A 12,071-nucleotide genomic window follows, 5' to 3' on the forward strand; every position below is an offset into this window, starting at 1 on the left:
CGACCAAATAATCCACTGCAAAAAAGTAGCAAAAAATGAATGGAACAATACATGGAAAACAACTAAAAGCACCCAACTACATAAAAGTATTCAAGATATTCACCAGCAAACACCAAACCTTACCAACAGGAAAGAAGGAATAATTATCTACGACGCCTAAGAACCGGTTATACCAAGCTGACATATAAACATAGAATAAAAAAAAACTACACCACCCACCTGCACTCATTACAACAACCATCCACTACCAATAACCCACATACTGCACGAATGCCACACCACAGAAATCCGAAGACAGAAATATGGAATCAACGCAAACATAAACCTGACTTCTCAAAATGACATACAAGGAGTATTAAAATATCTCAAAAACATAAACTACTACACACATATCTAATGGCACCGTCGTCGCTAATGACTTCGCTGTCAGTGCAACATTAAAGAAAAATAGAAGAAGAAGAAGAATTTTGTGTTTATTATGAAGATACAATCTATCCTTCTGTCTTAGAGGCATAACTTTATTAAAACGTATTTTTCAAATAAATTTATTGACTTGCAAATACTATCATAGAATATTTAATTATCTAACTTACACAAACAATGTTATTCGAACATAATGAAGGCGACTATAGATGTTGTTAGAAATAAGGAAATAGGAACTTACATAGCATATATATTTCTAGTTGAAAATAATGTTGTGGTATTTTGTTGCATTTTTCACATCAAAGAAACACAAACAACTTTCACACAAAAGCAATGAAAAACCATTTCAGTAAAAAGATACAAATATGATGAAAATTTTTATTGTTATAAAACATTGAGAAGGCTCACCTCTCCTTATTAGGGACCTCGTATCTCCAATATGGAAAGATCTATTATTAATTTAACGATATACAAAAACGCGATGATGATGACGAATAGAAATCCCATCTAACATACCATCTAATTAACATGTATATCGTGTTACATTAAATCTACTGAATCTACGTGTTACTAAAAAAAAAAAAAAAATTCCTCATATTAGATCTCTTATTTATATTCCCTGTATAAAAGATTTCTCTTACTTTAATTAATCCTGATTCCTGTGATTTTTCACGTATAAAAATAAATGATCATACTGCATCAATCACAACATTGGTGGATTGATAAAAATTTTGGTACTTCCCATATTGACAACTTTCTCTGTATTAAGCGCGTCCTCTATTCTTTCTGAATGGTTTAACGATTAATTGATGGCTCGCAACTCATTATTTGCTAAACAGCTCCCCCCCCCCCCTCTCTATTGAACTCTGATGATCACAGTCGTATGTTCTTTTCTCTAGTCGTTGCTACATTTATATGTAGATTTTTTTTTTATTTCGTTAAAAACATTACAATCAATCCTCATTGAGGATTATAAGTAAGTAGGCTAGCGTGAGTCAATGGCATGCAGAGTAGTTACTACTACTAGTGTCGATTACTACTACTAGTGTCAATTAATGAGATACATAGTTTCGGATGATTATATAAACCTGTACTGAAAGTCCAGAGGGTGGTATCTTTTTAGTTTTCGTGTGTTTTCTGTAGAATCCAACAGTTGAGTAACCAAAGGGTGGCTACTCACGCGTGAGTTGTATCTGTTGCCGTATTTCTTCTTTAATTGTGGAGATCCCGAGATCATGGTGGATTGTTTCGTTTGTTACATACCAAGGTGCATTTGTGATTATTCTCGCTGTTTTTGATTGGAAGGGTTGAAGTATTTCGATATTGAAGTTGCTCGCTGTACCCCAAATTCCGTAGGTCCAGATAGGTTTCAAGATGACTTTGTAGAGTAGTAGTTTATTTTCCAGGCTTAGATTTGATTGTCTACCCAAGAGCCAGTAATATTGTTTAACTTCAGTTGTTTACATTTAGCTTTGATGTGCTGTTAATCTTCTTCTGAGGTGCAATCCCAGGTATTTAACCAGGAATCTTTAGTCGGAATTATTGAGTTGTTATAAGTCACTGCTGGGCAATTTTGTCTTCGTAGAGTAAATGTAATGTGCGTTGATTTATTTTCGTTTACTTTAAGTCGTCATTCGTGGAACCATTCTTCCAAGGTGTCGAAGTTTCGTTGAAGAGATGTAGATGCTATTTGCGAATCTCCATGAGATGATAATAGAGCTGTGCCATCCGCGAATGTTGCAGTGATTACCTCTGACGGAGTAGGAAGATCGGCTGTATACAGTGAATATGAGAGGGATCCAAGGACAATGCCTTGTGGAACCCCGGAGTAATTGAAAAGTTTAACGAGTTAGCGTCTAGATACCTCACACTGAATGTTCTATTATTTAGGTATGATTGAAATATGGAATAGTAAGGATGAGGTAGGATGTTTTTGAGTTTATACAGTAGTCCAGCGTGCCATGGCTTATAAAACGCCTGTTGGATGTCTAGCAACACTGTGGAACAGTATTTTTTCTTTTCTAGATCTTTCTAGACTGATTTCATATTCGGTGGACTTGTTGAATGCCGCGTACGAAAACCAAACTTGGTCAGGAATAATCTTCAATTCTTCTAATATGGGATGGAGGTGTTTGATGAGTAATTTTTCGAATAATTTAGGAATTTTTGGCAGTAAACTTATTGGACAATATGAGTTTGCCTCGTGGATCGGTTTTCCCGGGTTATGGATAAAGGTGATGATTGATAGTTTCAAAGATTTTGGGTAATACCCTAAACGAATGATTGCGTTAAATATTGATGTGAGGAATGCAATCCTTTTTTGGGGAGTTCTTTGATCGTTTTGTTAGTTATTCTGTCGTGCCCCGGTGCTTTTTTTGGAATTGAGAAGCTAAACCATATCTCTCACCTCTGCGGCTGTAGAAGATACGTTTGGGAGGAAAGGACATTTCGAAAGGGGATTATAGGTAATCTATGATTTCTGCTTTTTCTAAGTTGGACGATGGACAATGAGGTTTAAACACTTCAGTTAGGTGGAGAACAAACACATTTACTTTGACTGTGGGACTACGTGCGAATGGGAGGAATTGTTTGGGGTGAACATTCTGGCTGCTTTTCAGAGCGAATGGTTTGCGTCCACCGAGGGAGACAAATTCTTTAGATATTTTTGAAAGTAGTTTTTGAAGTTATGGAGGACTTTCCTCAGTTTTACCGTTTTAGCTTTAGTGAGCCTACGCTTGTCTTCAAGTAGTCTACTAGACTGCCATATTTTTCTGAGTTTATGTTTTTCTGTGATTTTTCTCTTTATGTAGTCCGGATAGGGTTGATTTCTTATGGATTCCTGATTAGCTGAAGAGGAACGGATCGCATTTATTATGTTGTTGCTGAAACAATCCATTGCTGCGTCAATATCATTCTCTGTTCTTAATGACAATGGAGTTGATAAGGATGAGCTGAAGGCTTCCATAAATTCGTGCCAGTTTGTAAGTTGGTTGTGAAATTGTCCAATTGCCCGGTTTTCAATAATCGATGAATTAATAACTGCAATGACAGGTGTATGATCTGAGGAGAGTTCTAGCGAAGAACTGACTTTAAGAGGAGAGATATTTTTGATGCCAAAAAAGTCCAGCAGATTGGATAATTTTTCTGGATCAGTTAGCCAGTATGTGGGTTCGTTTGAATTTAGATAATTGAGTTTGTTAGAGTTAACGATAATTACAGAGCCCCCATGGGCTCTTCCACTAGAATGTTGTTTATAATAGAGTTTGTATCCGTGTATTTTTAGGGAATTTTTATTTGTAAAATGCGTTTCAAAAATGAGAATTATTTGTATGTCTTATTTAAAAAGAATTCTAGTTCGTGGGCTAGACCATTGGCGTTCCAGAGTGCTATATCCAGTGGTTTCATTTTGATGTATTAGATGTTAGTTTACTTATGACAATTGTTAGTAATGACAGTAGGTTACTGATTTGTTCCGTTTGTTTTTCCAGTCTGTAAAAGTTATCAATGTTTTGAGNCATTACACGGAATCCAACATAAAACTGGTGTCAGAAGTGTGGGATTGGTCTTACGTTCATCAACCTCGTCGAACTTCTGGTTCAAGAATATCCAGCGCGAGCCGTGAACTGCAAGTCGGCCATATAGACCCAAGAGAAGAGGAAACACATTCCCAAGGCTGGTAAGTGTCGATTTCAAGTACTACTACAATTCGATCAAGATCTTCTTGTCTCCTTCCTTTCAAAATTTTTTCCTGAGAACCTTCTATCTTTCTTACGTCATACAATGACAACCGTACCAGATACGAGCAGAAACATGCGTTCTCCAGTTGCAATCTCGCAACTTTCCCTAGAATTTTCAATTAAATTATTGCCAGAATCTTTCGACGGCGACCGATACAAACTACGTAGTTTCATAAAACAGGTCGACGCCGTCTTTGAACTAGCTCAATCGTCTCAAACCATTCCACTATTATTATACGTAAAAAGTAAAATCACCGGAAGAACACGCGATCAGATGTTCATTGCAACCTAAATACATGGGGAGAGATTTCCGAAGTGTTAATTACACTTTATCAAGACCGGAAATCACTCGATCAGTTGTTAGAAGAATTAAGTTCTATAAGACAAGGACCACATGTAAACGTATCGCAGTACTATTAGAGGTTGGAAGATTTAAATTCTAAAGTATTAGGCGCGATTTACAATTCCAAACATAACGAAGAAACATTAAACGGACAATTACTCATGATAAACAATATTACCTTAAACCGATTGGTCTACCATAGTCATCCTGCCATTTCTCAGATATTAAGATACAGAGAATTTGATAATATCAATAAAGCCTTCATTGCTGCTATCGCAGAAGAAAAAGCTCTGCGATTAACTTACAAAGAAAATTCTGTCAGATGTAGAAACTGTGGCCGCACAAACACACCATTACAATAACTTTCAATTCGTTCACTTTAATCAAGCTCCTTATACACCTTCTTCGAATTTCCTATCCCAACCACGTCAAGATAGCCAGTGTCGATATTGCAAACACTTTGGCCACATCATAGAAGAATGTAGGAAACGTCAATACAATAATGCTAATCAACAACTAAGATTAAATCAACAAGCAAGACCCTTAAACCCAGATAAATTTAGACAACCAGAATACCGCACCACTAACCAAGAACAAAGTAACGACACTAGAACCGTAAATTTTCATCAGTCGGATTTTCCAGTAACCTCCCAAACTTCTCGAACCGTCCAATTTCTATAGAACAGTCTATAGAAGAATTCTGTAGAATAGAAGCAACTGCTCAACAATCTCAAAATGTTACAATGATTGCGACTAGTGATACTAAATCAGATGAACAAAGTGTAGAAAACTCTGGTAAATTTGAAACAGATGTTCATCCGTCAGTAAATGTTGCTATAATTGCGATTAATGACATTAAATCTGATGAAAATGATGTTACAAGTTCGGATCAAATTGAGATAACATACATATAGAATTTTAACATAAGTAAAATTAATTTACCAAGTATAATAAATAATATTAATTTCATTGAGTATTAGTATGTAAAATATAAAAAAATGCAAAATATGTAGTGTTTTATACAATGTTTTAAAAGAATTTATGATCGTGTTGCTATTCTGACAGATATGAACCGTTCTTGTAGACTCAGTTTTGCATGAAAAATTATTGATTTTTAAATGACTTTAAAGTGTTGCAACATCGTAGAAGAGAATTATATAGCTATCTACTTGGTTTTCATTCTGAAACGTACAGCTTTTATTTTCATTACTCTGAATTTGTCTTTTTTCCAAGTTATTTTAATGTCATGTTGCAAATGGATAAATATCTTTTCCTTAAAAAAAAAAAAAAAAAATTATAAAAATTTATACGTACATGAAAACATTGAAAAATTTTTATTTAAGATTAAATCCATTACAATTTTGAAAATTGAAGTTTCGCCTTTAACGACCTTTTAAAATTTGCTGTACGATTTTTTTTTCATCATTTAATTAAACTTGGAACGACAAAAATTGATGAAATTCTAATTCTAATTCTCATTTAAACTTTATATTCAAACATCAATAAAATAGCAAAAAATTATTGTACAGTAAGTTTTAAATAGTCGTTGTGAAGGAAAAGTTTCAAGATTCTGGTGGATCAAGTCATGAAAACAATTTTTAACGTTTTAGAAATATTTGAATTTTTCAATAAAAGAGAATAACAATACTCGTACTTTTCCACCCATTATGTAATGTAAAAACATTTTTGAAAAACTGTGAACTTAAGACAGTTAAAGTAGAAGCGTCATATTTTAAAATGAAACCAAGTGGACTGTTATATAATTTTCTTTTACGAAGTTGTAACAGTTTAAATTATCGACAATTTTTCATTCTTATGTATTCAGTTACGTAAAAGTAACATACCTATTTAGACACATTGGTATTATTGGTTGATAAAAGTAGAAACTATAACTTATAATCAGAGTGAAAAAAAGTCATAGGATAACAATTACTAACTAAAATGTTTTTAACTACAAATAACGATTAACAAGTTAAAAAAAAAAGTTTTCGTTGCTAACATGATAATTCTCGGGAAACTCTTTCAGTTGCTGTTAATAATTATCGACGAGGGAAATTTATTTCGATTATCTTTCTTATCGCTGCGAGATTTATCAGAATTTAACTTTAATTTCTGCGAGATTTATCAGAATTTAACTCTACGGTTTCTAAAATAATTTAATACTGTTCTGGAGAATTGTTTCAGTTGAATTTAAAACAATACACTTTACACTATTATAGACTGAAATGGAGTTTTCGTCATTGATATCTGACATACCGCAATCGAAGTAAATTTTCTATATCTATCGATAATTTTTACAATTCGTTTGCCCGATTTGCGACGAAGTAGAATTCTTCTCATTAATAATGATTACAGCAACGCAAAAAAAAATTTAGATCCCATAATTGTTATTTGTAACCAAAACATTTAACCATGAAGTTTTTTAAAAAATTTTCTTTACATTTTGAGATTAATATTATAATATTTACATTTTGAGGTAAATAATAAAGAAGTTTCGGTCATTGATTTTTTTCATAAAAATTTTTATGACAACTGTTATTTATGGTCCCTGAATAGAAGTTCACCGCGTAACGACTGAACAAAACAAAACATGATAAAGATGACAATGACATTTGCGTAAAGGTAGATTCAAATAAATTCCTCATATAATCATGGTGGTTCTATTATTATTCTCTTCTTATCTTAAAACATGAGAGTTTTCCACTGACATTATTTAAGTTTGTGATCAATTAATTAGAGAGACAAGTATTGCGTCTTGTAAATATCAATCTGTACTGTGAAATTTAAATATTACTAATAACTTAATTAATAATAATTAAAATTAAACAGAAAATTTAAGGATTTTTGAACTAAACAATAAAAATGTAACAATTCTGAGAATTTCAAGGATTGTCAAGAAAAGGCGGAAAAAAATTACTCAGTGAAAAAAAATCTTCCATTATTATATATCCTCCATTGTTCGGATATTCTAATGTTGCCAGTATTGTCCAAAGAGAATATTTAATATTTAATAGATGTTGGACGTTTGACATGATTTTATAATTATAAAAAGAACTTACTGAGGTACGAAATACAAGATTTTATTAAAAGAACAACAAGAAACATATAAATTTGTAAAACATTGTGTTTATCATGTTTAATTTCGTGATAAATCAACATTTTGTTTATGAATTATATTATTTCATTTATATATACATATATGTATAGACACACACACACACACACACACACACACACACACACAAAATTATAAATACATTTTTTTTATTATATATAAATATAAATATATACAATTTAATATTAGAAAAATGATTATTCTTTTCATTAATAAAATACTTTCGTCTCACCATTGTTTCAAATATGTATAGAAGAGTATAGAAGAGTAAATTATTATCTCTATTTTTGTAAATCGTTAAAAAAGAAAAGTTATGGAAGGAAATTGATGACGCAAAAGATTATGTACATGTACACAAATTTATTCATTTGAATGAATAAATGATCTAATGAATTGAAGAAAACGATCGTTTATAACACAGTACAAAGAGCATTGATTATCTGATATCTATGGAAGACCGAGTTTATTTATTTAATGAAATTTTATTTATTTAATGAATTGGCAGAAAATATTTAATATCGATGTTCCTGATCGTTTTGTTAACTAATGAAGATTTATGAAACGAAAAGATCATGATATTATCTTTTGTCTTAGAGCTTGCTATGCGATATATTTCTGTCATTTTATTGTACATTTGGTAGAGCGAAAAGTAATGTCGATTTTTCTGTGTGTCATTTTGAAACCAACTGTCGTGCAACTGCGCCGATTAAGTACGTTAATTGTTGGTATTATTTTGAAGCACTGTTCATACTGTTACTGTTTTCATTTCAATTTTTTTCTTTTTTTTTTTACAGATAGTAAAAAATATCAAGGCCAAAGATCGAAGAGGTGCAGTTGCGGTGTATTTTGTTATTTCTGTTTGATTAGAGATTAAAGCCCAACGAAGTTACAAACAAATGTTAATAAAACTTAGGTAGAAATCTTGATTATCCGATTATCTATGCCAACGGTATCTGTCAAACAATTTAAAAACGGCGACCGAAATCTTAAGAATAAGCTGAAGTCGGGAAGACCACAAACAATCGACGACCACGTGTTGAAATCATTGGTGGAAGCAGATCCGCGCAAAACCATTAAGAAATTGTCGCAGGATCGGCTGTCCCTGATCGATCCTTGTAAAAATTCATTTAAAAAGGCTCGGCAGAGGGTTTTGATTCCGCACAATCTATCGCCGTCCGCTTTAGATCAGCGAGTGACCATTTGTCCACTTCGCTGCTGATCACGTATGAAACCGATCCGTTTCTGAAAAGAATTGTTACCGGAGACGAAAAATGGATCAATTCGCACCGAAAAAGCAATGGCTTTGCCCAGGTCAAAAACCAGTTTTAACACCTGAACCATCTTTGACATTAAAAAAGGTTTCTTTTACGTGTCTGGTGGGATATTTCGAGTGTGATTCATTATGAATTATTAAAACCTGGTCAGTCTATCACAGCAGAGATCTGCTGTGCGCAATCAGAAAGATAATTAAAGGCGGAATTACTGAAAAAACGATTCGTTCTGATGAATAAACAACGTTGTCGCATTTTGCAACAAGAGAATGCGAGGCCAGATACAGCGAAAAATTAAGATTTCGGTCGCCGTTTTTAAATTGCTTTTGAACCACCGTTGGCATTACGGATATTCAAGATTTCGCCGTAAAATTCATTAACATTTTTTGTAGCTTCTTCGGGCTTTAATCCTATATCAAACAAAATACACCGCAACTGCCCCTCTTCGATCTTTGGCCTTGACATTTTTTACTATCTGTAAAAATAAAAAACATTAAATGAAAACAGTAACAGTATGAACAGAGCTTCAAAATAATACCAACAATTAACGTAACGTTAATCGGCGCAGTTGCACGACAATTGGTTTCAAAATGACACACAAGAAAAACGACATTACTTTTCGCTTTAGCTAAAGTAAGATTAAGATTGGCCAAAAATTCAAGAAATCTTAATCTTCCATTCAAAATTGAATAAAATGAGATAAAGCATTGTATAGCAAATTTTTAGGGCTTATTGTAAAGAGGAAATTTCAGTGCTCAAGTCGGGGACAACAATTTCTCATTGATTTCAGAAACAGTTTAATTTTTGCAATTTTTTTTTAGAAAAAAATGCATGCTTACTTTTATTTGTAAAAGTTTGATGTAAAAGCACGAAGGCTGTCAGGAGAGGCTTTATGGTATTTTAAATTATATACGATTTTCTCTTTAAAACATTGACCATTTGATAATTTACGCTGCATGTTTCTCATCGGGAAAAGAAACTGAAAAATTGATTAAACATATATTTGACATAATAGATATTTATAAGAAGTGTCATAAAGTCAAGTGGACGAGGGCAATCAATTTCAATAATACAAAATTTTGAGATAGATTTAAAATCGCTAATTTGATTGAAGTAGTAGATAGGTTTAACATTAACATTTAAAATTGATTTCTGTTGATAGAACGGTTGTTGTTCTTCCATCTCAAATTATTGTTATCTGTCCACAGTAATTAAGATCTTCAAGAAATCGTAAATTACGTTTTTAGAAAATACAGTTCTATCTATAAATCAACAGAAATTCTTTATTTCAGATGTTTCAGTCCTCTGCAGCAATCGAAATGAAATCGAAACTCTCGCATACTGCTGTTATTTTGACTTGACAGAAATTTTCAACATAAAACTGAGAATCATATTTTGGAATAAATTGGAATTTTTCATTTTGCAATTACCAATGAAAATAATTCGCGTATTCTGGCTACATCTATTGAAAATCAATCAGTTAAAACAGCTGCTACAAAAGTTTTTACTCTCTGTTGTGTTTTGTCATATCTTTTGAAAGGTAAGTAATTGTATATTTCATGAATTATATCTTTAAAATTACAAATTTTTAAGCTTCTATTATCTATTGTGATTCTTCTAATGTCATGGCTAAAGTTTAATTACAAGAATAATAAATAACATTCTTGCATGAAATATTTTGTGTTTATTATGGGGATGCAATCTATCCCTAATATTGAACTCCTATATTAGAAACATAGCTTTATTAAAACGTATTTTTCAAATAAGTTTATTGACTTGCAAATACTATCATGGAATATTTAATTATCTAACTTACACAAACAATGGAATCCGAACATAATGAAGGCGACTACAGATTCTAGAAATAGGAACTTACACATATTTATTTTTAGTTAAAAATAATGTTATTGTATTTTGTTGCATTTTTCACATCAAAGAAACAATTTTCACACAAAAGCAATTAAAAATCATTTCAGTAAAAAGATACAAATATGATGAAAATTTTTATTGTTATAAAACATTGCCTCTTACTGAGAAGACTCACCTCTCCATATTAGGGACTTCGTATCCCCAATATGGAAAGATTTGTTATTAATTTAACGATACGCGATAACGCAATGATGACGACGAATAGAAATCCCATCTAACATAACATACCATTTAATTATCATGTACATATTACATATTACATTAAATCTACGGCCTACTGAATCTATGTGTTACTAAAAAAAAATTCCTCATATCAAATCTTTTACTTACATTCCCTGTATAAGAGACTTCCCCTACTTTAATGGTTACCGACACGTTCCTAATTCCTGTGATTTTTCACGTATAAAAACAAATGATCATACTGCATCAATCACAACATTCGTGGATTGATAAAAATTTTGGTACTTGCCATATTGAGAACTTTCTCTATATTAGGCGCCTCCTCTATTCTTTTTGAATGATTGGTTCAGCGATTGAATTGATGGTTCGCAACTCATTATTTGCTAAACAGCTCTCTCTCTCTCTCTCTCTCTCTCTCTCTCTCTCTCTCTCTCTCTCTCTCTCTCTCTCTCTTTCTATTGAACTGTGACGATCACAATCGAATGTTTTTTTCTCTAGTCGTTGCTACATTTATATGTAGATTTTTTTTTTTATTTCGTTAAGAAATACATTACAATCAATCCTCATTGAGGATTATAAATAAGTAGGCTAGTGTGAGTCAATGGCATGCAAAGTAGTTACTACTACCCTCTGTCGATTAATGAGATACATAGGTTCGGATGTTTATATAAATCTATAGTGAAGATCCAGGTAGGGTAGTATCTTTTTAGTCTTCTTAGATGTACTGTAAAATCCAAAAGTTGAGTGACCAAAGGGTTAGGGTGGTTATTCACGCGTGAGTTGTATCTGTTGCCGTGTTTTGATATTTCCTCCCCGAGATCACGGTGGATTGTTTCGTTTGTTACATACCAAGGTGCATTTGTGATTATTCTTGCTGTTTCTGATTGGAAGTATTTCGATGTTGAAGTTGCTCGCTGTACCCCAAATTCCGTAGGTCCAGATAGGTTTCAAAATGACTTTGTAGAGTAGTAATTGTAGTAATAATTTATTTTCCAGGCTTAGATTTGATCAGGTCTACCCAAGAGCCAGTAATATTGTTTAACTATTAATTCCAGTTGGTTACATTTAGCTTT

The sequence above is a fragment of the Frieseomelitta varia genome, unplaced genomic scaffold (assembly GCF_011392965.1).
Source record: "Frieseomelitta varia isolate USP_RPSP 00005682 unplaced genomic scaffold, Fvar_1.2 scaffold_229, whole genome shotgun sequence".
Taxonomy (NCBI): Eukaryota; Metazoa; Arthropoda; class Insecta; order Hymenoptera; family Apidae; genus Frieseomelitta; species Frieseomelitta varia.